This window comes from Aethalodelphis obliquidens, unplaced genomic scaffold (assembly GCF_003676395.1).
Source record: "Aethalodelphis obliquidens isolate GAN/ISIS:26980383/991018 unplaced genomic scaffold, ASM367639v1 scaffold58, whole genome shotgun sequence".
Classification (NCBI taxonomy): Eukaryota; Metazoa; Chordata; class Mammalia; order Artiodactyla; family Delphinidae; genus Aethalodelphis; species Aethalodelphis obliquidens.
This window is the reverse complement of record NW_020838002.1, coordinates 4824578-4851862: the sequence shown is the minus strand read 5'-3', so window position 1 is coordinate 4851862 and position 27285 is coordinate 4824578. Positions and strand designations below refer to the sequence as shown.

At 42.0% G+C, this 27285-nt stretch overlaps 1 pseudogene; it reads right to left on the bottom strand.

The window, feature by feature from the left end:
• LOC113609674 (phosphatidylcholine transfer protein-like) lies at positions 1-27285 on the bottom strand (annotated as a pseudogene).

Below are 27285 nucleotides of genomic sequence, written 5' to 3'. Positions count from 1 at the left end.
TTAGGATCTCCTGGGATAGTTATCACAGGTATTCGCCATGTTTTTCAAGTAGGTAGGAACTCCTTTCTGCAAAGGAAAGAAGACTGGCACTTCTATGTCCTCACAGTGATTACTCCTGATTCTTTGGGATGTGGCAAATGTAAAGGAAGATGGCTTTGGGAATAATACATATGACAATAGGGCCCCTGACAAGATTTCAACAGAATGTTGCTATAGATAGTGACAAAAGGTAAGATGCAGGGCACAGGTAAGGCTGGATGGTAGGGACCACTGTTATAAGACCTTGTTGTATATTTTGGCTTTTGCTAGTAAAAATCTAAGATATTTTTAAGACACCATTTTTGGAAAAGAAAAAATTAAAAACAGGAAATGAGATTGGCTTGGGCTGTGGGATTCTTCCAAAGAAATGAGAGAAAGGACTTGCTTTACAGATTTAGAAAATGGTAAGGACTGGGGGCAAGGGGCAGGATATGTCATCCTCTAATCAGTATTGAACATTGCCCAAGACTTTCCCCAAACATAGTCTATTTACTCCTTCTCTACAGGGTGAGAATATCCATCTCCATTTTTAAAAGGGAAAAAATTGATGGCTTCCCTAGATTACCCAGTTAGAAGCAGGGCCAGGATTCAATATATGATGTTTGACTCAAAGCCTATGTGCTTTTCCACTCTCCCAGGAAATTGGTGAGCCTTCTTTGTAAGTAGGACCTTACAAAGCAGATGGAATGGTCGCCATGATTCCAGGTCATTGGCAGTCCCTAGTGATCTGAGTACCACTGCTCTGGAGGTTCCAGAGAGTGATCCTGGTAGAGTCTTGGGGCAAAGCAAGGAGGGGCTGGCATTCCTCCTAAAGATTATTTGTCTTTTGTCCCAGCCTCTGTGCAGGGTATTGGCAATCCCAGTCCTAACCATAGTCACTCAACAGAGTAGCTTCATAAAATTGCATCATGAAGCCTAAGACAGTGCATCTCTTCAGGCTGACAGCCCCGCAGATTAAGTCAACATTGGTCAAACACACTTCCCCTCCTGCCTCCTGGGATCTCACCTTGGCAGCCCACTTAAAGAGCCAGTTCGGAACTGGGCAATCCAGGTTATCAAGGTAATACATGAAAACTAGAGAAGGAAAAGAAGGACAATTCAGAAGGAAGAAAAATATTAGAAAGATACAGTACAAACACTGCAAACCTTCCATCTTTATATCCAGGCCCAGAAAGTAAGGAGGGAGGTAACACGGAATTCAAGTGAACTCGCCCCTCTGCCTTGCCTTATGGGAGACTTACATATAAACATTTTGGAAAACAGCCAAAGAACATTCTACTGCTATTTATTAAATGCCTGACAAGTACTAGACACTTGGATATATCTCTCATTTAATTATTTCTCCCATTAATCATCTCAATCCTAAGGAGTTGATGAAATTGAACCCCAGTTTATAAATGATAAAATGGAGACTCAGAAGAGTGGGGTGACATGCCCAAGGTGGCAGATCTAACACACATCACCACTAAGTTCAGATTTTGCTGCAGCCTTAAGGCCACACTGATTCCAGTCCAGCAGGTGGCCGCATGGACCCCTCCCAGCCTCTCTCCAGAGGCTGGAACTCAAGGCAGGCAGGTTCTGAGTCCCTGGGTTTTTGCTGAGCAGGAGCTGCCTTCTCAGAGATGGTCCCACTAGCCCTCCTGCCCCGCCTTGGCCAGCATGTGCATGGACAGGACCAGCCTGAACTGAGTTTCTAAACCTTCTAGTTCACTTGGATGTTCTGATTTCATCTGAACAATGCAAGAGTCAGTAAAGAATGAATTGATCAGATTTAAACATCCACCTTGCATTGTAGCCAAGCTTCTGGGGTGAATTGAGTCTCCCTTGCTTTTTTGCACCCGTGCCCAGTCCCTGACCTCACGGAATAAAGCATCCTGCATTTTATGTGCCTTGCAGTCAGCCTGGCCTTCACATGGGTGGTCCTGGCTGGTACGCCAACACGTGCCCCCTTTTTACCTTTGCTCCCCCTCTTGCCATTGCTCTGGATCGCCAGCCTCTGTTTGAACTGCCTCACCTGGATCACGCACAACTTCTCTGAAAACTGCGGCATGGAGGTGCTCTGGGCCAGGATCACATGGATCTTCTACCCTTAAAGTCCAGCTCCTGCCACTGATGCACATAAACGTACCACACCGCCAGTTAAGGCATGACATTGAGGCCAGCATCTCAGATGGGCAGAAGGAAAGTCCACAAGCCAGAAGCAAAGGGAAATGATTCTGTTCCTCCACTTGGCATTTGCTCCCTTGCACTGTTACTTCACTTCCTGTCCTGTCTCCCTACTTGCTCTGCAAAACTGTGGCTCCTCCCACCTGGTGTTCTCATTTGAGAGCATGTGTTACCCACCTGTGAATGGTTCCTTGCTGCTTTTAGTTATGTGGGGAACCCACTTCTCCTTTCTCCAAGATGGCAATGAGATTTCAGAGGACTGGTAACTTATCAGCTGTGTGATCCTGGGTAAGTTACTCAACTCTTCTGAGACTCAGTCCTTACCCAGGGAAGGGGGCGTCACACTGCCCCAATGGGGCCATTTCTCTCTGTCCTCCCCCTAAGCCCCAGTCACTGACCTCTATGCACAGAGGCTGGTCAGGTAAGGTTACTTACACCTGGAGATCACAGGAAGACACATGAATACCTGAATATTTAGTAGGCAGAGATACTCACTTGTTCTGGGTCACCAAGAATAACAAAGCCATTTCATCTCAATAAATACTCACAGAATGACCACTATGTCTATGGTACTATTATAGGGAAGATAATTCGATCCTGAGAAACAACAGGAGTCTCCACTTACTGAGCCCTTACCATGTACATACGTCATGTGCTTAACATGCAGCATCAGTATTGATCCTGAGAAAGTCCCTGTGAATCCTCCATTAAGTATCTCCATCTTACAGATGACAAAATTGAGGCTCTGAGAAGTAAAGAAACTTGCCGAAGATCCCATAACCCAGCTGAAGTGACGTAATCTGAATTTGAACTCAGATCAGGCTCCAAAACCTGGTGAGACTTTCACGGCTGTACAGGGCTCAACTCTTTAATGTGTTCATTAAACTTTTCAATGGCAGAATTTTAGATTCCACAATAGAAGGAATTAAAGCCTAAAATAATCCAAAAACTCACTCTAAGTTTAACACAGTTACACTTACTACAATAGCCACAGCCACAACCCCAGGCCAGCTCGGAGCCTCTACAGCACCCACGGTGGGCTGTCCCTCCCCCAGGAACTGCAGATAGTCTATTGTGCATATATGTGACATATGCGTATATACAAAGACTAAGAAACTCATTATGGGATTGTGTGGCATTGGAAAGCCAATGAAATAGACTTCAAGCAGACCCACGTGTCCACTGAGAACACCCCCCAGGAGTGTCCCTGTGAGGTCAGAGAGTGGTGTTGCCCTGGTCCAGATCACCTACTCTGGTCACAGCTGGACCTGGGCCCAGGCCTCCCTCTGCCGCCCACTAGTGGTGAGAACCTGATGAGAGCCTGAACAGGGCTCTGAACTTCCCTTTGCCTCAGTTTCCTTCCCTGACTGATGGGGATGATGGCTCCTACCCTGCACAGCTGTTGGAAGGAGGAGAGAACCACATAAAATCTACCACAATCTTGAATTACCTACCACCTGTATCTAGCAGTCTGTGGGAACTTGGCCAAAAATAATCCCTTATGGAGTCTGTAATCTAGCTGAGCCAGGGTAGACACATACACACAAAACACACAGAAATAATACCCACAAACCACCCCATGCCCCTTCTCTATCTAAAGAACAATTATTTAGGAACATACAGGCTTACAGAATACTAGAGCTAGAAAAGATTCCGGTGATCATCCAGTTCAGTGGTTTCCAAGCTTTTCTTTTTTAATTCCACAGACCCTTTGTTAAAAGGATCCTTTATGGAAATTCAGTGTGTAGAACATTCAGACGCTAAGATTGAAGAGAACAGTGGGTGGAAATCTCACCTGTCCCCGCCTATATTCTACCCCATCTGCCCACCCAGCAAATGTCCATCAAACATCCCCAGACTGGCCCTAAGGGGGCCTCATAGAGCCTTGGAGTGTCAGCTAAGACTCCTCATATCCATTCAACTGCTTCATATCGTAATCAAGGAAACTGAGGGGAAGAAACATACACACAGTGTCCAGATCCAATATTTGAGGAGGAGGGAAGGTGGAGGGAGCTGGAAATGTGGAGCCTGAGTCCCAGCCCCCAGTCTGCTGCTAACCACCTGAGTGTGAGCCTCTGTCACATTGCATCTCTGGGTTCCTACTTCCTCCACTATAGATTGAGAGAGTGTATTGAATACTCTTTATGAAAAGTTGCTTTCAGGTCCCCAATTCTGTGTCCCAACAATTTCAATCCCTAGAAAACTTCTCAGGAAGGTATTATCTGCCTTCCCATGACCACAATTACAGATGCTGCACGTGGAAATCACACTCTGAGGTCTCTGAAAGCCACACAGGAAGCAACAGCTGTTAGCAGATGCCTCTGCAAGAGTCAAAGACGATATTGTCCACACCTGCTGGACACACCACCATTGGGTGACGGTCACAGGGCACAGAAACACTTTGAAAGCTGAGTAATGGTGCCTCTCTGGAAAGGATACATCTCTGTTGAACTTGGGAGAAGGGCTCTCCACTTCCCAGTAGACCACTGCCTCTCTGCTGCATTCTCTTTCATAAAGTTCTAAGGAGAACAAAAGAAGTTACTGCATCTGGAAACCTATGTGGCTTCAATTAACAAGAAGCTTTGATATGATGATCTCATAGAGAATGATAAACCACTGACTTATAAGGCACAGAATTCTAGAAAAAGACAGATTCATTACCACTGAAAACTTGTTGCCCAGGGACAGTGTCTAGCAGATATAAAAACACAGTAAAAATAAAAGAACCCAACAAAAGTTGTTCATCATATAGCACAAACAACACTCTCAAGTAAACTGCAGTGAAATAAAATTAGGCATTAAAAAATAAATTTTCAGGTTTAAAAATCAGAGAAACCACCAGATGTCACTAGAGTACCAATAGTTTTACTGTTGTGTCCTTATGCCCCTCTTTAGACTTCTCTATATATTACTATTGTTGTGTCCTTATGCCCCTCTTTAGACTTCTCTATATATTACAGGTGTCCTGAGACTGAGCCACCCAGCCTAGTGTGTTCAGTTGGGAAAAAAATATTCCAGAGAAGGCAGTGTCCTTCCTAAACAGCTAGAAAGTGGCTTAACCGTGCTAACCCTAAGTTTCTTGCCTTTCTCCCATGTTACATTATATCACAGCTATAGGGACCAAATCTCCTTAATATCCACCATCCTATTGAATGCAAATAACATTAGCTCTCAAAGGGTGATAGCAAAGAAATTCTAAGAAGTGTGCAGCCTCTGCCCCCCAAGCTGTGTGGGAAGCTTATAACTAACCATTTAGGGAAGGAGCCAAGCTAAGGCTGCTGAAGTAAACAAGAGAGTCCCTTAAGGAGATGCTGACTGTGGAAATGTGTTAATTAATTTAGCTTTTGAAAAAAAAGTCTATTAGAAGCAGACCACGAGGTAAAGAGCTTGCCAGACCATTGGTACAAGAGGCTGAAGATGCCCTTGAAAGGAAGGGAAGGAGTGGACATCTGTTGCTTTCTCCTGCTCAGCTTTGACTCTCCCCTTCTTGGACCAGCATCTCATTCTTCTCCAAGGCATCACCCTTCACCTACTTCTCCACTATGTGGTTTATGCAGGACTGACTCAGCATTAATTTCAGGGCTGGGAAATTGAGCCAGACATGGCCACAGTGATTAGTTTAGGGAAGGCACTTGTAGACACTCTTGGCTTGCCACTCTAGCAAGTTTAGCCCAAAAAGTGGATTAGTAAAGGCTCTCAGGTAGCTTGCAGAAGATCTAGGAGGACCAGAGTTAGGTTAGAACCTCAGGATGGCTCCAGAGAAGCCCAACTACTGCTGTCTCTGGACTGTACTCCATAGTGTGGACTGCTGATGCCAAGTACCACACATCAGAGGCTCTTCCAATGTCTGTAGCACACGACTGAACCTGGCTGCTAGGGAGTGGACAGAGAATGTCTGGCTTCTCCCTTGAAGAGGTGGCATCACAATTCCCTCTAGATAGGAAGGGTATTTGAAAACACTAAGTGACCCAAAACCATGATAAACATCCCCAGGAAGTAAATATATGATCCATGTTGAGGCTACGAAAGCCAACCTTGGGACTCTGGCTGCATCAGTAGGAAAGTTCCTATTCCTCTGGGGTTATGTACATGGTTAGAATGTAAGCCTGCATGGCATCTCTGCCATGACACAAGAATCTGCCTGAGAATGAGGTCAACACAGAAGAAAACAGAGTCAAGCTGGAAATGAAGTGTTGGATGCAGCTGTCCTGGAAGCCAGACACCCATGGATTTTCAGTGTCATGAACCAAAAACACTTTCCTTTTCTTACACTGGCATTTGTTAGTGCTTGGTTCCTTGCAACCAAGAGTCCCGACCACAGCAAGGGTCTGTCAGAGTTTCTGTGTCCCTGGGCTAGCTGCTGTGTATCTACCCCGCTGTGACTGGGATGGCAAAGGCCACTCCCCACTCTAAGTGGCAGGAAGAGCCCCTATCTAATGCCTCTCGTAACGCTCCATCACTTCTAGGGAAAATCTAAGAAGTGTAGCGAGGTGGCCAGCCTAGGCCCTTGGGGCTCTGGACCCTCCTCCCACTCTAGTTCCAGATTCTGCTACCCCAGCAACTCAACAGCACCAAACTGATCACAGTTTTTTTGTTTCTTTTGTTTTTTTTTTTTTTTTTGCGGTATGCGGGCCTCTCACTGTTGTGGCCTCTCCCATTGCGGAGCACAGGCTCCGGATGCACAGGCTCAGTGGCCACAGCTTACAGGCCTAGCCACTCCGCGGCATGTGGGATCATCCCAGACCGGGGCACGAACCCGTGTCCCCTGCATCGGCAGGCGGACTCTCAACCACTGCGCCACCAGGGAAGCCCCTGATCACAGTTTTTTAACATTCCATGTTGTTTCATGCCTTCCACACTTTAGTCATATTGTTCCCTGGGTCTGGAATGTCCTTATACCACTCACCCCCTCACCCTCTCACCTCCCCACATGTGTCAAGTCTGTAAAATTCTGATTCAACTTCTAAAACAAAGTTTGGACACCACCTCCTCCAAGAAGACCTCCATGGCCACCCAGGTGCATGAGATGACAATGAACTTACAGTAAGAGCTAAGTAGCCCTCAGAGCAAACTGGCGAGTAAATCTAAGAATATGCAAGGAGCAAGTCACATTTCAGCCCAGAACTCCAGATATTTAAGCCAAAATTTAAAATGAAATGTAACACTGTAGAAATTAAGCCTATTGCTTTCTATTGGCTAGAGTAAATACCAATAGATTCTACACTATAACTGATTTTAAAAATTGTAGGTGTCACTCACCTTTAACAAATTCGTCCCACTCTTTTCTATAGTTGAAGTCCATAGAGACATCTGCAAGTAGATCCGGTGGGAAATCATCCAGAACACCAAAGGCCTTATAATGTCTAGTTGGCTGTAAAAACAGAGCAGGCAGAAACAATCCATTGATTCCCAAGCTGAGATTACACAGCATATGAAGAAACAGCTGTTCACGCAGCACCACTATTGAGCGCCTCCTCTGTGGTTTTGGTGACACAATGGTGAAAAAACAGATGAGACTACTGCTCTCATGGGTCTTATATTTGGCCTTAGGCTTTGGTGGTGGTGACAGCACTAAATACTATCCAGGTAATTCAAGTAGGATAAAAGAGGGTTATGTGATAAATGGTGCCTGGGTTTGGAGGGCAGGGGTTCAATACTGTCAGGTGGTCGGGAATGGCCTCTATGAGGGATAATATGTATCAGAACAGTTTGGTCTAAATATTAGAAGGATCCAGCCATGGGAAGATGAGGAAAGCCCATTCCTTGTTGGGAGGGGGTCCTAAAGTAGATGGATGGCTTTACTCACAGAAAAGAAAGTCAGGGAGTCCAGAGAACTGTGTTGGGGGAGAGTGGTAGGGGCTGAGGTCAGAGAGGTAGTAGAGGCCATGCCCAAAGGGCTTTGTAAGCCAGGATAAAGATGTAAAAAATTTATTCTAACTGCTATGGAAAACCAATGAATGACTTTAAACAGGAGAATGACTTTTTAAAAGGTGATTCTTGCTGCTTTATAGAAAATAGATCATAAGGGAGCAAGGAGATGGCTTAGAAGACCAGAGCAATTGTGCAGATAAGATATGATGGTGATTGGACAGGGAGGTAACAACAGTGATGGGGAGAAGTCGGTGAGTTAGGGACACATTTTAGAAGTAATGTCAAAAGGAATGCTGACAGACTGGCGTGGGGAGACAGAAAGCAAAGAATTGAAGATAACTCTTGGAACCTTTCTTGAACAACCAGGTAGATGGGAGATCCATTTTTGGGATGTGTGGTAAGCAAGAGTTCTACCTTGGGCAAGTTGAGTCTCAGGTGCTTATTAAACATCCATGTGGGGGTGTCATCTAGGCAGCTAGCATTCAGGGTTCAGACTACTGTTTTAGATACACATGGGGCATAATGAAACCCAACACATCGTTTTACCAATTCCAAGACAGAAGTTTTCACCAGCTGCTTCTTTTTTCTGTAAACAACTTGTATACAAAAGAATGAAAGGAGGAAGAAACACCAGGTTCAAATCATACTAGTCTCTTTTACTCAGAAAAATATACTTTCTAGATTCCTAAGTACAAGAGATTTTCCCTGTTTTCATGTTAAGCCTTATTCTGTGAGGGTTCTGGGCTTGAGGTGGTGACACTACACACTTTACTCTCCATACAATGGCAGCTAACAATTCCTGACCCTCACCTTGCTTAAAGGCTCTACTGTTAAGACTGAAGCAATGGCTCTTAGATTAATTTCAGTGCAAAAGCAAACAAAACCAACAAAAGTGAAGCTTTTAGGTGTGCTCATACTGCCATGTGCTAACAGAATCTTATTGGCTACATATGGGGCATCTTTCTAGAGATCCAGAGGCTTCAAGGGTCTCCTGACTCAGGTGGCATAACCCAGGGATAAGCATATCCCAGTTTAGGAATCTCAGATGTATATGAAAGTACCTGGCAGGAAATGGAAGGTAAAATTGAAACTGAATTCATAAAGATGTTTCAGCTCTAAAAGTACGTGGCTTTATACCAAGGGTTTCCAACCAGCAAATGACGAGCTGGTAGGTGTGACCCCCTTACGTGCTGTGCCATGGATGCCCCATAAGAAGGGCAGGACTCCAGAGAAACAACTCCCTCCATTCCTGTCTCCTCCCCTCAAGCTCACAGACGGGGAGAGAGTGAGGGATTGTACACACCACACATCTACACCCACACACATTTTAATGCCTTAGGAGAGAGACAATTAGCTTCTGTTCAGGAATAGTGGGTCCCCATTTTCTACACATACTGAGAAAAAGGGATAATTATGTATAAAGATAATGATCTCCCTAACTTCAAGTGAGTTACTTTTGGTTATCTGGATGAATTAAGACAGTTTTCTGGACCTGGTTCCCATCCCTCTGAATATAGTTTCAGCCCTTAGTGACCTCAGTCCTGTAATATTGCAGAAAAGAAAAACAGTACTCTTTCTCTTCAATTATAGTGTTTATCTGCATTTACATCACTAACTACAAGACAGACTTGATGAATCACATCTCTCTAATCCTGTAAATGCACCTCGAGTGGGCACTGAATTTTCTTTGCTTCTCATAGAGGAGGTCATTTCCATTTCTCAGGGACCAGGAAGCCTCCCCAGTCTATGATTGTGGAAGCTGTCCAACTCCCACACTCTGTGGCAAGTAACAGGCTCAGATGGTATGAAAAGTAAGCATTTTTCACTGAGGAGACTCACTCCAAATGGCAGGTGTCAAAGATGCAGGTGCCACTGGGCTGTGTGTACCAAGACTGTATGAAGAAAGACAGCTGACTAAATCTGATTTAATATTTGAGGTCTCTCCAAAATCAGATGGCAGGTTTAATCCTGAAGGACTACAGAGAGCTAGGTAAGATAACACGGATAGCTAACGCTTATTGAGTGCTTACTAAATACCAGGCCCTGGGCAGAGTGCTTTACAGGGGTCATCCCACTTCATCTACCCAATGGTAATATGAGATAGGGACCATTGGTAAACTCACTTTGAGGAATGAAGGATTTGGACATTCTGGATCTTTAGACATAACACCATACCAATACCTGGGTGAGCCGGGGACTGAACTGGGCCACATGGAGGATGGCTCTTACCTGGTCTTTCACCCTGCCTTTAATATCAAAACCACCACCTAAGGGCAGGAGGAGAGCTCTAGCAGGCTCTCCAGTGGGAGACACAAGCTCACCACTCCCTGACACTATTTTGGGAGGCTATGTTACCCTTCATGGAAACTATGCAAATGAACATATTTTTGTAAGAAAGGGAGAATCCATGTGAATACCACTGTTTGAATTTTAGCCTGGGACTTTTAATTTTTTTTCTTTTCTTTTTTTTTTTAAAAATATCTTTATTGGAGTATAATTGCTTTACAATGGTGTGTTAGTTTCTGCTTTATAACAAAGTGAATCAGTTATACATATACATATATCCCCATATCTCTTCCCTCTTGCGTCTCCCTCCCTCCCAACCTCCCTATCCCACCCCTCTAAGTGGTCACAAAGCACCAAGCTCATCTCCCTTTGCTATGCAGCTGCTTCCCACTAGCTATCTATTTTACATTTGGTAGTGTATATATCTCCATGCCACTGTTTCACTTTGTGCCAGCTTACCTTCCCCCTCCCCGTGTCCTCAAGTCCATTCTCTAGTAGGTCTGCATCTTGTCTTGCCCCTAGGTTCTTCATGACCATTTTTTGCTTTTAGTTTTTTAGAGTCCATATATATGTGTTAGCATATGGTATTTGTTTTTCTCTTTCTGACTTACTTCACTATGTATGACAGACTCTAGGTCCATCCACCTCACTACAAATAACTCAATTTCCCTTCTTTTTATGGCTGAGTAATATTCCATTGTATATATGTGCCACATCTTCTTTATCCATTCATCCAATGATGGACACTTAGGTTGTTTCCATCTCCAGGCTATTGGAAATAGACCTGCAATGAATATTTTGGTACATGACTCTTTTTGAATTATGGTTTTCTCAGGGTATATGCCCAGTAGTGGGATTGCTGGGTCTTATGGTAGTTCTATTTTTAGTTTTTATGGAACCTCCATACTGTTCTCCATAGTGGCTGTATCAATTTACATTCCCACCAACAGTGCAAGAGGGTTCCCTTTTCTCCACACCCTCTCCAGCATTTATTGTTTCTAGATTTTTTGATGATGGCCATTCTGACTGGTGTGAGATGATATCTCATTGTAGTTTTGAATTGCCTTTCTCTAATGATTAATGATGTTGAGCATTCTTTCATATATTTGTTGGCAATCTGTATATCTTCTTTGGAGAAATGTCTTTTTAGGTCTACCCAGTTTTGAATTGGGTTGTTTGTTTTTTTGATATTGAGTCGCATGAGCTGCTTGTAAATTTTGGAGATTAATCCTTTGTCAGTTGCTTCATTTGCAAATATTTTCTCCCATTCTGAGGGTTGTCTTTTGGTCTTGTTTATGGTTTCCTTTGCTGTGCAACAGCTTTTAAATTTCATTAGGTCCCATTTGTTTATTTCTGTTTTTATTTCCATTCTCTGGGAGGTGGGTCAAAAAGGATCTTGCTGTGATTTATGTCATAGAGTGTTCTGCCTATGTTTTCCTCTAAGAGTTTGATAGTTTCTGGCCTTATATTTATGTCTGTAATCCATTTTGAGTTTATTTTTGTGTATGGTGTTAGAGAGTGTTCTAATTTCATTCTTTTACATGTAGCTGTCCAGTTTTCCCAGCACCACTTATTGAAGAGTCTGTCTTTTCTCCATTGTATATTCCTGCCTCCTTTATCAAAGATAAGCTGAACATATGTGCATGGGTTCATCTCTGGGCTTTCTGTCCTGTTCCATTGATCTATATTTCTGTTTCTGTGGCAGTACCACAGTATCTTGATTACTGTAACTTTGTAGTATAGTCTGAAGTCAGGGAGCCTGATTCCTCCAGCTCCATTTTTCTTTCTCAAGATGGCTTTGGCATTTGGGGTCCTTTGTGTTTCCATACAAATTATGAAATTTTTTGTTCTAGTTCTGTGAAAAATGTCAGTGGTAGTTTGGTAGGGAATGCATTGAATCTGTAGATTGCTTTGGGTAGTATAGTCATTTTCACACTGTTGATTCTTAAAATCCAAGGACATGGTATATCTCTCCATCTATTTGTATCATCTTTAATTTCTTTCATGAGTGTCTTATAGTTTTATGCATACAGGTCTTTTGTCCCCTTAGGTAGGTTTATTCTTAGATATTTTATTCTTTTTGTTGCAATGGTAAATGGGAGTGTTTTCTTAATTTCACTTTCAGATTTTTCATCATTAGTGTATAGGAATGCTAGAGATTTCTGTGCATTAACTTTGTATCCTACTACTTTACCAAATTCATTGATTAGCTCTAGTAGTTTTCTGGTAGCATATTTAGGATTCTCTCTGTATATTATCATGTCATCTGCAAACAGTGACAGCTTTACTCCTTCTTTTCCGATTTGTTTCCGATTTGTTTTCTTCTGTGATTGCTGTTGCTAAAACTTCCAAAACTATGTTAAATAATAGTGGTGGGAATGGGCAACCATGTTTTGCTCCTGATCTTAGGGGGAATGGTTTTAGTTTTTCACCATTGAGGACGATGTTGGCTGTGGGCTTGTCATATAAGGCCTTTATACTGTTTCAGAAAGTTCCCTCTTTGCCTACTTTGTGGAGGGTTTTTACCATAAATTGGTGTTGAATTTTGTCGAAAGCTGTTTCTGCATCTATCGAGATTATCATATGTTTTTTTCTCCTTCAATTTGTTAATATGGTGTATCACATTGATTGATTTGCATATATGGAAGAATCCTTGCATTCTTGGAATAAAGCCCACTTACTTGATCATGGTGTATGATCCTTTTAATGTGTTGTTGGATTCTGTTTGCTAGTATTTTGCTGAGGATTTTTGCATCTATGTTCCGCAGTGATATTGGCCGGTAGTTTTCTTTCTTTGTGACATCTTTGTCTGGTTTTGGTATCAGGGTGACGGCGGCCTCTTCAAATGAGTTTTGGAGTGTTCCTCCCTTGGCTATATTTTGGAAGAGTTTGAAAAGGATAGGTGTTAGCGCTTCTCTAAATGTTTGATAGAATTCGCCTGTGAAGCCATCTGGTCCTGGGCTTTTGTTTGTTGGAAGATTTTTCATCACAGTTTCAATTTCAGTGCTTGAGATTTGTCTTTTCATATTTTCTATTTCTTCCTGGTTCAGTCTCGGAAGGTTGTGCTTTTCTAAGAATTTGTCCATTTCTTCCCAGCTGTCCATTTTTTTGGCATATAGTTGCTTGTAGTAATCTCTCATGATCCTTTGTATTTCTGCAGTTTCAATTGTTACTTCCCCTTTTTTATTTCTCATTCTATTGATTTGAGTCTTCTCCCTTTTTTTCTTGATGAGTCTGGCTAATGGTTTATCAATTTTATTTATCTTCTCAAAGAACCAGCTTTTAGTTTTATTGATCTTTGCTTTTGTTTTCTTTGTTTTTTTTCATGTATTTCTCATCTGATCTTTATGATTTCTTTGCTTCTGCTAACTTCGGGGTTTTTTGTTCTTCTTTCTCTAATTGCTTTAGATGTAAGGTTAGGTTGTTTATTTGAGGTGTTTCTTGTTTCTTAAGGTAGGACTGTATTGCTATAAACTTCCCTCTTAGAACTGCTTTTGCTGCATCCCATAGGTTTTGGGTCATCGTGTTTCCATTGTCATTTGTTTCTAGGTATTTTTTGATTTCCTCTTTGATTTCTGCAGTGATCTCTTGGTTATTAAGTAGTGTATTGTTTAGCCTCCATGTGTTTGAATATTTTACATATTTCTTCCTGTAATTGATATCTAGTCTCATGGTGTTGTGGTCAGAAAAGGTACTTGATACGATTTCAATTTTATTAAATTTACCAAGGCTTGATTTGTGACCCGGGATATGATCTATCATGGAGAATGTTCCATGATCACTTGAGAAGAATTTATATTCTTTTGTTTTTGGATGGAATGTCCTATAAAGATCAATTAAGCCCATCTTGTTTAATGTATCATTTAAAGCTTGTGTTTCCTTATTTATTTTCATTTTGGATGATCTGTACATTGGCGAAAGCGGGGTGTCAAAGTCCCCTACTATGATTGTGTTACTGTCGATTTCCCCTTTTATGGCTGTTAGTATTTGCCTCATGTACTGAGGCGACCCTATGTTGGGTGCATAAATATTTACAATTGTTATATCTTCTTCTTGGATTGATCCCTTCATCATTATGTAGTATCCTTCTTTGTCTCTTGTAATAGTCTCTGTATAAAAGTCTATTTTCTCTGATATGAGAATTGCTACTCCAGCTTTCTTTTGATTTCCACTTGCATGGAATATCTTTTTCCATCCCCTCACTTTCAGTCTGTATGTGTGTCTAGGTCTGAAGTGGGTCTCTTGTAGACAGCATATACACAGGTCTTGTTTTTGTATCCATTCAGCCAGTCTGTGTCTTTTGCTGGGAGCATTTAATCCATTTACATTTAAGGTAATTATCGATATGTATGTTCCTATTCCCATTTTCTTAATTGCTTGGGGTTTGTTATTGTAGGTCTTTTCCTTCTCTTGTGTTTCTTGCCTAGAGAAGTTCCTTTAGCATTTGTTGTAAAGCTGGTTTGGTGGTTCTGAATTCTCTTAGCTTTTGCTTGTCTGTAAAGGTTTTAATTTCTCTGTCAAATCTGAATGAAATCCTTGCTGGATAGAGTAATCTTGGTTGTAGGTTTTTCTCCTTCATCACTTTATGTATTTCCTGCCACTCCCTTCTGGGTTGCACAGTTTCTGCTTTAAGATCAGCTGTTAACCTTATGGGGATTCTCTTGTGAGTTATTTGTATTTTTTCCCTTGCTGCTTTTAATATTTTTTCTATGTATTTAATTTTTGATAGTTTGATTAATATGTGTCTTGGCGTGTTTCTCCTTAGATTCATCCTGTATGGGCCTCTCTGTGCTTCCTGGACTTGATTAACTATTTCCTTTCCCATCTTAGGGAAGTTTTCAATTATAATCTCTTCAAATATGTTCTCAGTCACTTTCTTTTTCTCTTCTTCTTCTGGGACCCCTATAATTCGAATGCTGGTGCATTTAATATTGTCCCAAAAGTCTCTGATACTGTCCTCAATTCTTTGCATTCGTTTTTCTGTATTCTGCTCTGCAGTAGTTATTTCCACTATTTTATCTTGCAGGTCACTTATCCATTTTTCTCCCTCAGTTATTCTGCTATTGATCCCTTCTAGAGAAATTTTAATATCATTTATTGTGTTGTTCATCATTGTTTGTTTGCTCTTTAGTTCTTCCAGGTCCCTGTTAAACATTTCTTGTATTTTCTCCATTCTATTTCCAAGATTTTGGATCATCTTTAGTATCATTTTTCTGAATTCTTTTTCACATAGACCACCTATTTTCCCTTCATTTGTCAGGTCTGGTTGGTTTTTGCCTTGTTCTTTCATCTGTTGTGTGTTTCTCTGTCTTCTCATTTTGCTTGACTTACTGTGTTTGGGGTCTCCTTTTCAGAAGCTGTGTGTTCATAGTGCCCGTTGTTTTTCGTGTCTGTCCCCAGTGGCTAAGGTTAGTTCAGTGGGTTGTGTAGGTTTCCTGGTTGAGGGGACTAGTGCCTGTGCTCTGGTGGATGAGCCTGGATCTTGTCTTTCTGGTGGGCTGGTTCACGTCTGGTGGTGTGTTTTGAGGTGTCTGTGGCCTTATTATGATTTTAGGCACCCTCTCTGGTAACAGATGGGGTTGTGTTCTTGTCTTGCTAGTTGTTTGGTATAGGGTGTCCAGCACTGTAGCTTGCTGGTCACTGAGTGGAGCTGGGTCTTGGTGTTGAGATGGAGATCTCTGGGAGATTTTCGCCATTTGATATCATATGGAGCTGAGCTAGTGTTCTGAACTTGGCTCTCCACCTCAGAGGCACAGCCCTGATGCCTGGCTGGAGCCCCAAGAGCCTGTCATCTACACAGCTCAGAATAAAAGGGAGAAAAGAAAGAAAGAAAGAAGATGATAAAATAAAGTTATTAAAATAAAAAAAATTATTAATTTTTTTTAAGTAATTAAAAAAAATAAAGAAGAGAGCAGCCAAACCAAAAAACAAATCCACCAATGATAACAAGTGCTAAAAACTATACAAAAAGAGAAAAAAACAAAAACGGACAGACAGAACCCTAGGACAAATGGTAAAAGCAAAGCTCTACAGACAACATCACACACAGAAGAATACACATACACACTCACAAAAAGAGAAAAAGGGGAAAAAAAAATATATATGTATCATTGTTCCCAATGTTCACCTCATCAGTTTGGGATGATTTGTTGTCTATTCAGGTATTCCACAGATGCAGGGTACATCAGGTTGAATGTGGAGATTTAATTCGCTGCTCTTGAGGCTCATGGGAGAAATTTCCCTTTCTCTTCTGTGTTTGCACAGCTCCTGGGGTTCAGCTTTGGATTTGGATTTGCCTCTGTGTATAGGTTGCCTGAGGGTGTCTATTCTTCCCTCAGACAGGATGGGGTTATAGAAGCAGCTGATTCGGGGGCTCTGGCTCACTCAGGCCAGGGGGAGGGAGGGGTACAGGGTGTGGAGCAAGCCTGTGGTGACAGAGGCCAGCATGACGTTGCACCAGCCTGAGGTGCGCCGTGTGTTCTCCCGAGGAAGTTGTCCCTGGATCATGGGACCCAGGCAGTGGCGGGCTGCACAGGCTCATGGGAGGGGAGGTGTGGATAGTGACCTATGCTTGCACACAAGCTTCTTGGTGGCTGCAGCAGCAGCCTTTGCGTCTCATGCCAATATCAGGGGTCCACACTGATAGCCGCGGCTCGTGCCCATCTCTGGAGCTCATTTAAGCAGTGCTCTTAATCCCTTCTCCTTGTGCATCAGGAAACAAAGAGGCAAGAAAAAGTCTCTTGCCTCTTCGGCAGCTCCAGACTTTTTCCTGGACTCCCTCCCTGCTAGTTGTGGCACACTAGCTCCTTCAGGCTGTGTTCACGCAGACAAGCCCAGTCCTAGCCCTGGGATCTCCGAAGCCGGATCCTCAGCCCCCAGCCCCCGCCAGCCCCAGGTGGGTGAGCAGACAAGCCTCGTGGGCTGATGAGTGCTGGCCGGCACTGATCCTCTGTGTGGGAATCTCTTCGCTTTGCCCTCCGCACCCCTGTTGCTGAAGTCTCCTCCATTGCTCCGAAGTTTCCCCCCTCTGCCCCCCCGCAGTCTCTGCCCATGAAGGACCTTCCTACTGTGTGGAAAGCTTTCCTCCTTCACAGCTCCCTCCCACTGGTGCACGTCCCATCCCTATTCTTTTGTCTCTGTTTTTTCTTTTTTCTTTTGCCCTACCCATGTACGTGGGGATTTTCTTGCCTTTTGGGGGGTCTCCGGTTTTCTGCCAGCATTCAGTAGGTGTTCTGTAGGAGTTATTCCACATGTAGATGTATTTCTGATGTATTGTGGGGAGAAAGGTGATCTCCATGTCTTACTCTTCTGCCATCTTGAAACTCCGTCCCTTTTAATGTGTTTTTAAGACACAAAAAATTTTACAGATATACATAGCTACCTTATCTTTCCTTTTAGTTTAGGAAACACACCATTCCATAGCTACCTTTGGATTTTCTGAATATACTCTAGTAAGAATAAAACTCCAGAATATTCGTTCATGTACCCATTCAAGCAGACTTTCAGGACCTATTGTGTGCATGTGTTTTGGTAAGCCCTGGTGGTGCCTGAAGAATAAGACAAAGTTCATGCCTTCCATAAGCTTTAAGACAATAAAATAGGCAATTTTTATGCTATGAAGATCTGAGTTCCTGACCTATACCATTTTTTTCCTCCCTGAAAAGCTTCTTTTAACATTTCTTCCAGAACAGGTCTGCTGCTGATGAATTCCCTCAGTTTTTATTTGTTTGAAAAAGTTTTTATTTCTTCTTCACTTTTGAAGAAGACATCTTTGGATATAGAATTCTAGGTCAGTGGTTTATCCTTTCAAAACATTTTGTATTTCACTCCACCCTATTTTTGCAGGGTGGTTTCTGATGCGATGTCTGCTGTAATTCTCATCTGTATTCCTCTGTGGTTAAAGCACTCCCCCATCCTTCCTGCTGCAGCTTCTTTCAAGATTTTCTTTTTCTCTTTGGTTTTCTGAGTTTGATTTATTTAAGATTTTTTTGGTATTTATCTTCTATACACGCTCAAGATTGGCAGATTTACTTTGAAGGGTGGTCTGGGCTAAAATGGTAAACCACATATGATTCAAACTAAAATATAGAGCCTCATCCGCCAGAGGGCAGAGAGCAGAAGCAAGGAGAACTACAATCCTGCAGCCTGTGGAACAAAAACCACATTCACAGAAAGTTAGACAAGACGAAAAGGCAGAGGGCTATGTACCAGATGAAGGAACAAGATAAAACCCCAGAAAAACAACTAAATGAAGTGGAGATAGGCAACTTTCCAGAAAAACAATTCAGAATAATGATAGTGAAGATGATCCAGGACCTCAGAAAAAGAATGGAGGCAAAGATCGAGAAGATGCAAGAAATGTTTAACAAAGACCTAGAAGAATTAAAGAACAAACAAACAAAGATGAACAATACAATAACTGAAATGAAAACTACACTAGAAGGAATCAATAGCAGAATAACTGAGGCAGAAAAATGGATAAGTGACCTGGAAGACAGAATGGTGGAATTCACTGCTGCAGAATAGAATAAAGAAAAAAGAATGAAGAGAAATGAAGACAGCCTAGGAGAACTCTGGGACAACATTACACAACAACATTCACATTATATGGGTCCCAGAAGGAGAAGAGAGAGAGAAAGGACCTGAGAAAATATTTGAAGAGATTATAGTCGAAAACTTCCCTAACATGTGAAAGGAAATAGCCACCCAAGTCCAGGAAGTGCAGCGAGTCCCATACAGGATAAACCCAAGGAGAAACACACTGAGACACATAGTAATCAAATTGGCAATTAAAGACAAAGAAAAATTATTGAAAGCAGCAAGGGAAAAATGACAAATAGCATACAAGGGAACTCCCATAAGGTTAACAGCTGATTTCTCAGCAGAAACTCTACAAGCCAGAAGGGAGTGGCATAATATACTTAAAGTGATGAAAGGGAAGAGCCTACAACCAAGACTACTCTACCTGGCAAGGATCTCATGCAGATTCGATGGAGAAATCAAAAGCTTTACAGACAAGCAAAAACTAAGAGAACAAAGGTCTACAACAAAGGCTAAAGGAACTTCTCTAAGTGGGAAACACAAGAGAAGAAAAGGACCTACAAAAACAAACCCAGGGGCTTCCCTGGTGGCACAGTGGTTGAAAATCTGCCTGCTAATGCTGGGGACATGGGTATGAGCCCTGGTCTGGGAGGATCCCACATGCTGCGGAGCAACTAGGCCCATGAGCCACAATTACTGAGCCTGCACGTCTGGAGCCTGTGCTCCACAACAAGAGAGGCCACAATAGTGAGAGGCCCATGCACAGCGATGAAGAGTGGCCCCTCCTTGTCACAACGAGAGAAAGCCCTTGCACAGAAACAAAGACCCAACATAGCAAAAATTAATTAATTAATTAATAAAACTCCTAACCCCAACATCTTCTTTAAAACAAACAAACAAACAAAAAACCCAAAACAATTAAGAAAATGGTCATAGGAACATACATATTGATACTTACCTTAAACGTGAATGGATAAAATGCTCCAACCAAAAGACACAGGCTTGCTGAATGGATACAAAAACAAGACCCATCTATATGCTGTCTACAAGAGACCCACTTTAGACCTAGGGACACATAGTGAGGGGATAGAAAAAGATATTCCATGCAAATGGAAATCGAAAGAAAGCTGGAGTAGCAATTCTCATATCAGATAAAATAGGCTTTAAATAAAGAATGTTACAAGAGACAAGGAAGGAGAGTACATAATGATCAAGGCCTCAATCCAAGAAGAAGATATAACAATTATAAATATATATGCACCCAACATAGGAGCACCTCAATGCATAAGGCAACTGCTAACAGCTATAAAGGAGGAAATTGACAGTAACACAGTAATAGTGGGGGACTTTAACAGCTCACTTACACCAATGGACAGATCATCCAAAATGAAAATAAATAAGGAAACAGAAGCTTTAAATGACACAATAGACCAGATAGATTTAATTGATATTTATAGGACAATCCATCAAAAATCAGCAGATTACACTTTCTTCTCAAGTGTGCACAGAACATTCTCTAGGATAGATAACATCTTGGGTCAAAAGTAAAGCCTCAGTAAATTTAAGAATGTTGAAATCATATCAAGCATCTTTTCTGACAGCAACACTATGAGATGAGAAATCAATTACAGGGGAAAAAAACATAAAAAACACAAACATATGGAGGCTAAACAATATGTTACTAAATAACCAATAGATCATTGGAGAAATCAAAGAGGAAATCAAAAGATACCTAGAGACAAATAACAATGATAACACAACAATCCAAAAACTATGGGACGCAGCAAAAGCAGTTCTAAGAGGGAAGTTTATAGCTATACAAACCTACCTCTAGAAACAACAAAAATCTAATAAACAATCTAACCTTACACCTAAAGGATCTTGAGAAAGAACAAACAAAGCCCAAAGTTAGCAGAAGGAAAGAAATCATGAAGATCAGAGCAGAAATAAATGAAAAAGAAACAAAGAAAACAATAGTAAAGATCAATAAAACTAAAAGCTGGTTCTTTGAGAAGATAAACAAAATTGATAAACCATTAGCCAGACTCATCAAGAAAAAGAGGGAGAAGACCCAAATCAATAAAATTAGAAATGAAAAAGGAGAAGTTACAACTGACACCACAGAAATACAAAGCATCCTAAGAGACTACTACAAGCAACTCTATGCCAATAAAATGGACAACCTGGAAGAAATGGACAATTCTTAGAAAGTTATAACCTTCCAAGACTGAACCAGGAAGAAATAGAAAATATGAACAGACCAATCACAAGTAATGAAATTGAAACTCTGACTAAAAATCTTCCAACAAACAAAATTCCAGGACCAGATGGATTCACAGGTGAATTCTATCAAACATTTAGAGAAGGGCTAACATCCATCCTTCTCAAACTCTTCCAAAAAATTGCAGAGGAAGAAACACTCCCAAACTCATTCTATGAGGCCACCATCACTCTGATACCAAAGCCAGAAAACGATATTACAAAAAAATAAAATTACAGACCAATATCACTGATGAATATACATGCAAAAATCCTTAACAAAATACTAGCCAACAGAATCCAACAACATATTAAAAGGGTCATACAACATGACGAAGTGGTATTTATCCCAGGGATGTAAGTATTCTTCAATATATGCAAATCAATCAATGTGATACACCATATTAAAAAATTGAATAAAAACCATATGATCATCTCAATAGATGCAGAAAAAGCTTTTGACAAAATGCAGCACCCATTTATGATAAAAACTCTCCAGAAAGTGGGCATAGAGCAATCCTACCTCAACATAATAAAGGCCATATATGACAAACCCACAGCAAACATCATTCTCAATGGTGAAAAACTGAAAGCATTTCCTCTAAGATCAGGAACAAGACAAGGATGTCCACTCTCACTACTATTATTCAACATAGTTTTGGAAGTCCTAGCCACGGCAATCAGAGAAGAAAAAGAAATAAAAGGAATACAAATCGGAAAAGAAGAAGTAAAACTGTCACTGTTTGCAGATGACATGATACTATACATAGAGAATCCTAAAGATGCCACCAGAAAACTACTAGAGCTAATCAATGAATTTGGTAAAGTTTCAGGATAGAAATTTAATGCACAGAAATCTCTTGCATTACTATACACTAATGATGAAAAATCTGAAAGAGAAATTAAGGAAACACTCCAATTTACCATTGCAACAAAAAGAATAAAATACCTAGGAATAAACCTACCTAGGAAGAAAAAAGACCTGTATGCAGAAAACTATAAGACACTGATGAAAGAAATTAAAGATGATACCAACAGATGGAGAGATATACCATGTTCTTGGATTGGAAGAATCAATATTGTGAAAATGACTATACTACCCCAAGCAATCTACAAATTCAATGCAACCCCTATCAAATTACCAATGGCAATTTTCAAAGAACTAGACAAAAAATTTTTACAATTTGTATGGAAACACAAAAGACCCTGAATAGCCAAAGCAATCTTGAGAAAGAAAAATGGAGCTGGGGGAATCAGGCTCCTTGACTTCAGACTATATTACAAAGCTACAGTAATCAAGAGAGTATGGTACTGGCACAAAAACAGAAATATAAATCAATGGAACAGGATAGAAAGCCTAGAGATAAACCCATGCACCTATGGACACCTAGTCTATGACAAAGGGGGCAAGAATATACAATGGAGAAAAGACAGCCTCTTCAATAAGTGGTGCTGGGAAAACTGGACAACTACATATAAAAGAATGAAATTAGAACATTCTTTAACACCATACACAAAAATAAACTCAAAATGGATTAAATACCTAAATGTAAGGCCAGGCACTATAAAACTCTTAGAGGAAAACATAGGCAGAACACTCTATGTTTTTTGTTTTTTGTTTTTTTTTCTCAGTACGTGGGCCTCTCACTGCTGTTGTGGCCTCTCCCATTGTGGAGCACAGGCTCCGGATGCGCAAGCTCAGCAGCCATGGCGCATGGGCCCAGCTGCTCCGCGGCATGTGGGATCTTCCCAGACCGGGGCATGTGGGATCTTCCCAGACCCTTGTCCCCTGCATTGGCAGGCAGATTCTCAACCACTGTGCCACCAGAGAAGCCCAGGCAGAACACTCTTTGACATAAATCACAGCAAGATCCTTTTTGACCCACCTCCTAGAGTAATGAAAATAAAAACAAAATTAAACAAATGGGACCTAATTAAACTTATAAGCTTTTGCAGAGCAAAGGAAACCATAAACAAGACAAAAAGACAACCTTCAGAATTGGAGACTATATTTGCAAATGAAGCAACTGACAAAGGATTAATCTCCAAAATATACAAACAGCTCATGCAGCTCATAACAACAAAAACAAAACAACCCAGTTAAAAAATGGGCAGAAGACCTAAATAGACATTTCTCCAAAGAAGACATACAGATGGCCAACAAACACATGAAAAGATGCTCAACATCACTAATTATTAGAGAAATGTAAATCAAAACTACAGTGAGGTATCACCTCACACGGGTCAGAATGGCCATCATCAAAAAAATCTACAAACAATAAATGCTAGAGGGGGTGTGGATAAAAGGGAACCCTCATGCACTGTTGCTGGGAATGTAAATTGATATAGCTACTATGGAGAACAGTATGGAGGTTCCTTAGAAAACTAAAAATAGAACTACCATATGACCCAGCAATCCCATTACTGGGCATATACCCAGAGAACACTACAGTTCAGAAAGACACATGCACCCCAATGTTCATTGCAACACTACTTACAATCTAGGGCATGGAAGCATCCTAACAGTCCATCAGCCGAGGAATGGATAAAGAAGATGTGGTCATATATAGAATGAAATATTACTCAGCCATAAAAAGGAAAGAAATTGGTCATTTGTAGAGACGTGGATGGACCTAGAGAGTGTCACACAGAGTGAAGTAAGTCAGAAAGAGAAAAACAAATATCATATATTAACACATATATGTGAAATCTAGAAAAACTGTATAGATGATCTTATCTGCAAAGCAGAAGTAGAGACACAGATGTAGAGAACAAATGTATGGATACCAATGGGGAAGGGGGTGGGTGGAAGGAATTGGGAGATTGGGATTGACATATATATACTCTTGATACTATGTATAAAAGAGACAACTAACAAGAACCTACTGTATAACAGGGAGCTCTACTCGATGTTCTGTGGTGACCTAAATGGGAAGGAAATCCAAGAATAGGGGACATATGTATACGTATAGCTGATTCACTTTGCTGTACAGTAGAAACTAACACAACATTGTAAAGCAACTATACTCCAATAAAAGTTAATTAAAAATAATAAAATTCTGTGATTTAATAGAAAAAAAGAAAGGGAAAAAGTATCAAAATGTGTATATCAAAAGTAGCCATTTTTCCAAGAACAAGATTCAGAAATATTTGGTTCTACTAAAATGAAGCCACAATCTTTTATATTGTAAAATAGAATTTATTTGTTACATTGCAAACTCTTTCAAGTGCCTCTACACTTATTTCAGTCTTTTCAAAACATGTGATAGTAAGGAAAAGATTGCAATGAAAAACCTGACCTGGAGATTGCCAGAGGGGCCAGGCTTTTCTGGTCTGACCTCCAGTCAGGGACCTGGAGACCCAAGGCCACATGCACATGCGTAGGTAAAATGAGCAGGGAAGTGGGTGGAAGAGAAAGAAGAGGTGCATAATGGCAACAACATACATGGTGGATGAAATCATACTGGCCCATAAGATAGAAAAGGGCAGAGGGCTTTAAGGGAGATAAGTGCAGGTCTAGGCAGTGTGGGACAAGCTGAATTCACTTTTGATGCAGAGTGGTATTCAGATGACAAGATTTATTAACTAGAGATGAGAGGAAATTTTCTTCAAGGAGAAAAAGGATGGGAGTCAACCTGGAAAGAAGATGAGGCTCTAGCAAAATGAGTCTGGCAGCAAATAATGCTCAATATGCTAGAATCCAGTAAAGGTTCCAGGAAAGGGCTTGTACCCTGACCCAGCAGGGCCTCTTGACATTTAATACAGATGGAGATCAAAGTGGGCAGTCCTAGCTCGTCCTAGCTACTGAGGCTCAAGGTCAACACCTATGGTAATCGTCTGGCCTCCAACTTACGGACGTTCTCTCTGAAGACTTGTAGCTTATATCAAAGTACCATGACTGCCCTCATGCCCAGAACAGGTGGAAATAAGACATATCTTATAATAAGGTTGGTAGCAATATGAACTATTCTGAATACCACTCACATCCTCCCCAAAGGAGGAAGGTGGGCCCTGCTACATAACAATACACAATGGAAACAATATACAAAACAAAGCCAGTCACTTGGTCTCAGCTCAGACAGTGGACGTTGTGGATAAAAGGCACAAAAGCAAAAGAGCAAAAAGCCTGTGGGGGGGAAGTGGGGGGGAGCGATTGGTGTGACTGGAGGACGGGAGGGGTATGGATGAGTCATGGGAGGTAAAGCTGGACCAGCCTAGCTCTGCATGCATAGCCCACAGGCCAGCACTTGCTCTCTTTCAAAGAGTCAATGCAGGAACGTATTTGTGGCACAGGTCTGGACCTAGACAGCTGAGTTCCAATCCCAGTTTGAGTCTTCAGCAATCAACTTAACCTTTCTACATACCCATTTCCAAAATGGTAAAAAGGTGATAATCATAGTACCTTACATATGCACACACAGGACCTTACAACATGATACATAGTACCTTACAATATAGGGCTGATGTGAGGATTGAGTAACTCAGTGTGCGCAAAGCACTTAGACCGTGCCCGGAGCCTAAGAAAGCATGCAATGCATGTTAGCTATTACAGTAGCTATTATTATTATTAATTCTGCAATCAACAGTGCCACTGGAAGGGGTGTGATAAGATCACAACCTTTCTTTCAGGTTCTTGACTGGGCTGTAAACATATAGGATGGAAGGGATCAGAGAGGTGGAAGGCCAAGAAGCTAGTTAAGAAGTCACAGTAATTCTAGGTGAGAGGTGCCACCCAACGTGGCAAAGGGAAAGGGAAAAAAAAGGAAGGTAAACAGGCCAGACATCAGATACATCTGAGCATAAAATGACACTTGGCAAATGCCTGGGCATGGCTGATGCGGAAAACGAATGGTCAGAAGATAATGGTCAGAAAATATGTCTCTTTCTGCACCAGGGTAGCTGCTGGTGGACAGTTGGAAATTAATTCTGCCTGTTCTTTACTGAGTTTCGTGTTCATCCTGCTGTACCCAATGACCCTGGTACTCACAGACATTCAGAGCTTCTCCCTTCTCTAACACTCTGATCCTCTGCCAGGAAACCTCAACTTCACTTACCTTGTCTAAAGGTGACTTTTAAGCTACTTGCCATGCAGCTACCCGCACACAGAGCAACTGATGACTGCCCATCATTCCACCTGGCTCCAAAAGCCTCCAGGCAGGCCCCCAACTCCATTCCTCCTACCCTTTTAATCTTTCTCTCGGGAGGCTTCAGACAAGTTAATAAGTCCAATTTACAAGGAAGCGGGGAGCATCCAAACGGAGCAAGTCAGTAAAATGACTAGAGATGACAGTAGGTCCCTTCTCAGCAACACTCCTGTCCCCACACGTATCACTCTGCACATCCACTCTCTGAAAAGTCCAGTCTTTTTTCTACCTGTATTCAATCCTAAAATACTTCCCACCACACAGACACCACTGGCATCCACCCGGGAGCGGGGCTCCACGTCCCTTTCAGGCAAGTGCATGGAGCTAAGAATCAGCAGACCCACCTTTTAACTCTATCAGTAAGTTGTAACAAACGACTTGCCCTGTCGGGCCTCAGACCTGAGCCTAAATTCTGATGACCTCTCCACTCCCTGAGACCCGAAAAGGGTAAAGCCAGCTGGAGGCACCTCCAGCTCTCACTCCTCCGAGCTCCAGAAGACCCGCGGGATCCGGACCGGGCTGCAGCCCTACACTCCCCGTGGGCAGGGCCCCTTCCCCTCCCGCACGCTGCTGCCTCACGCGGTTTTAGCCCACCAACCATTACTTGGTTCAGCTGCCAATAGATGCTGACGCCCCTGCTCCTCATCAGCAGCTCCCAGCGGGCCCCGCCTACCCCGGGCGACTGGAGCTCCGCGCAGAGATTCCTGAACTGCTCCTCGGAGAAGCAGCAGGCAGCAGAGGCCATCCTTCATTTGCCACAGCAACTGTGCCTGCAGGGGAGGCCGGGGACAGGCTTGGTGTGTGTTAGAGATGTGGGCGAGAGGGTGATACGGCGTGATTGGCAGAAACACAAAGAGAGACAGGGTAGAAGGCGGGACTTAGCGGGGAGAAGGAGCTAGTGTGAGGAGGCAGCGAGGGGTGGGTCTAGAGAAGTGGACTGGGCTGAGCAAGAGATGAGCGAGGACAGAAAAGAAGTAAA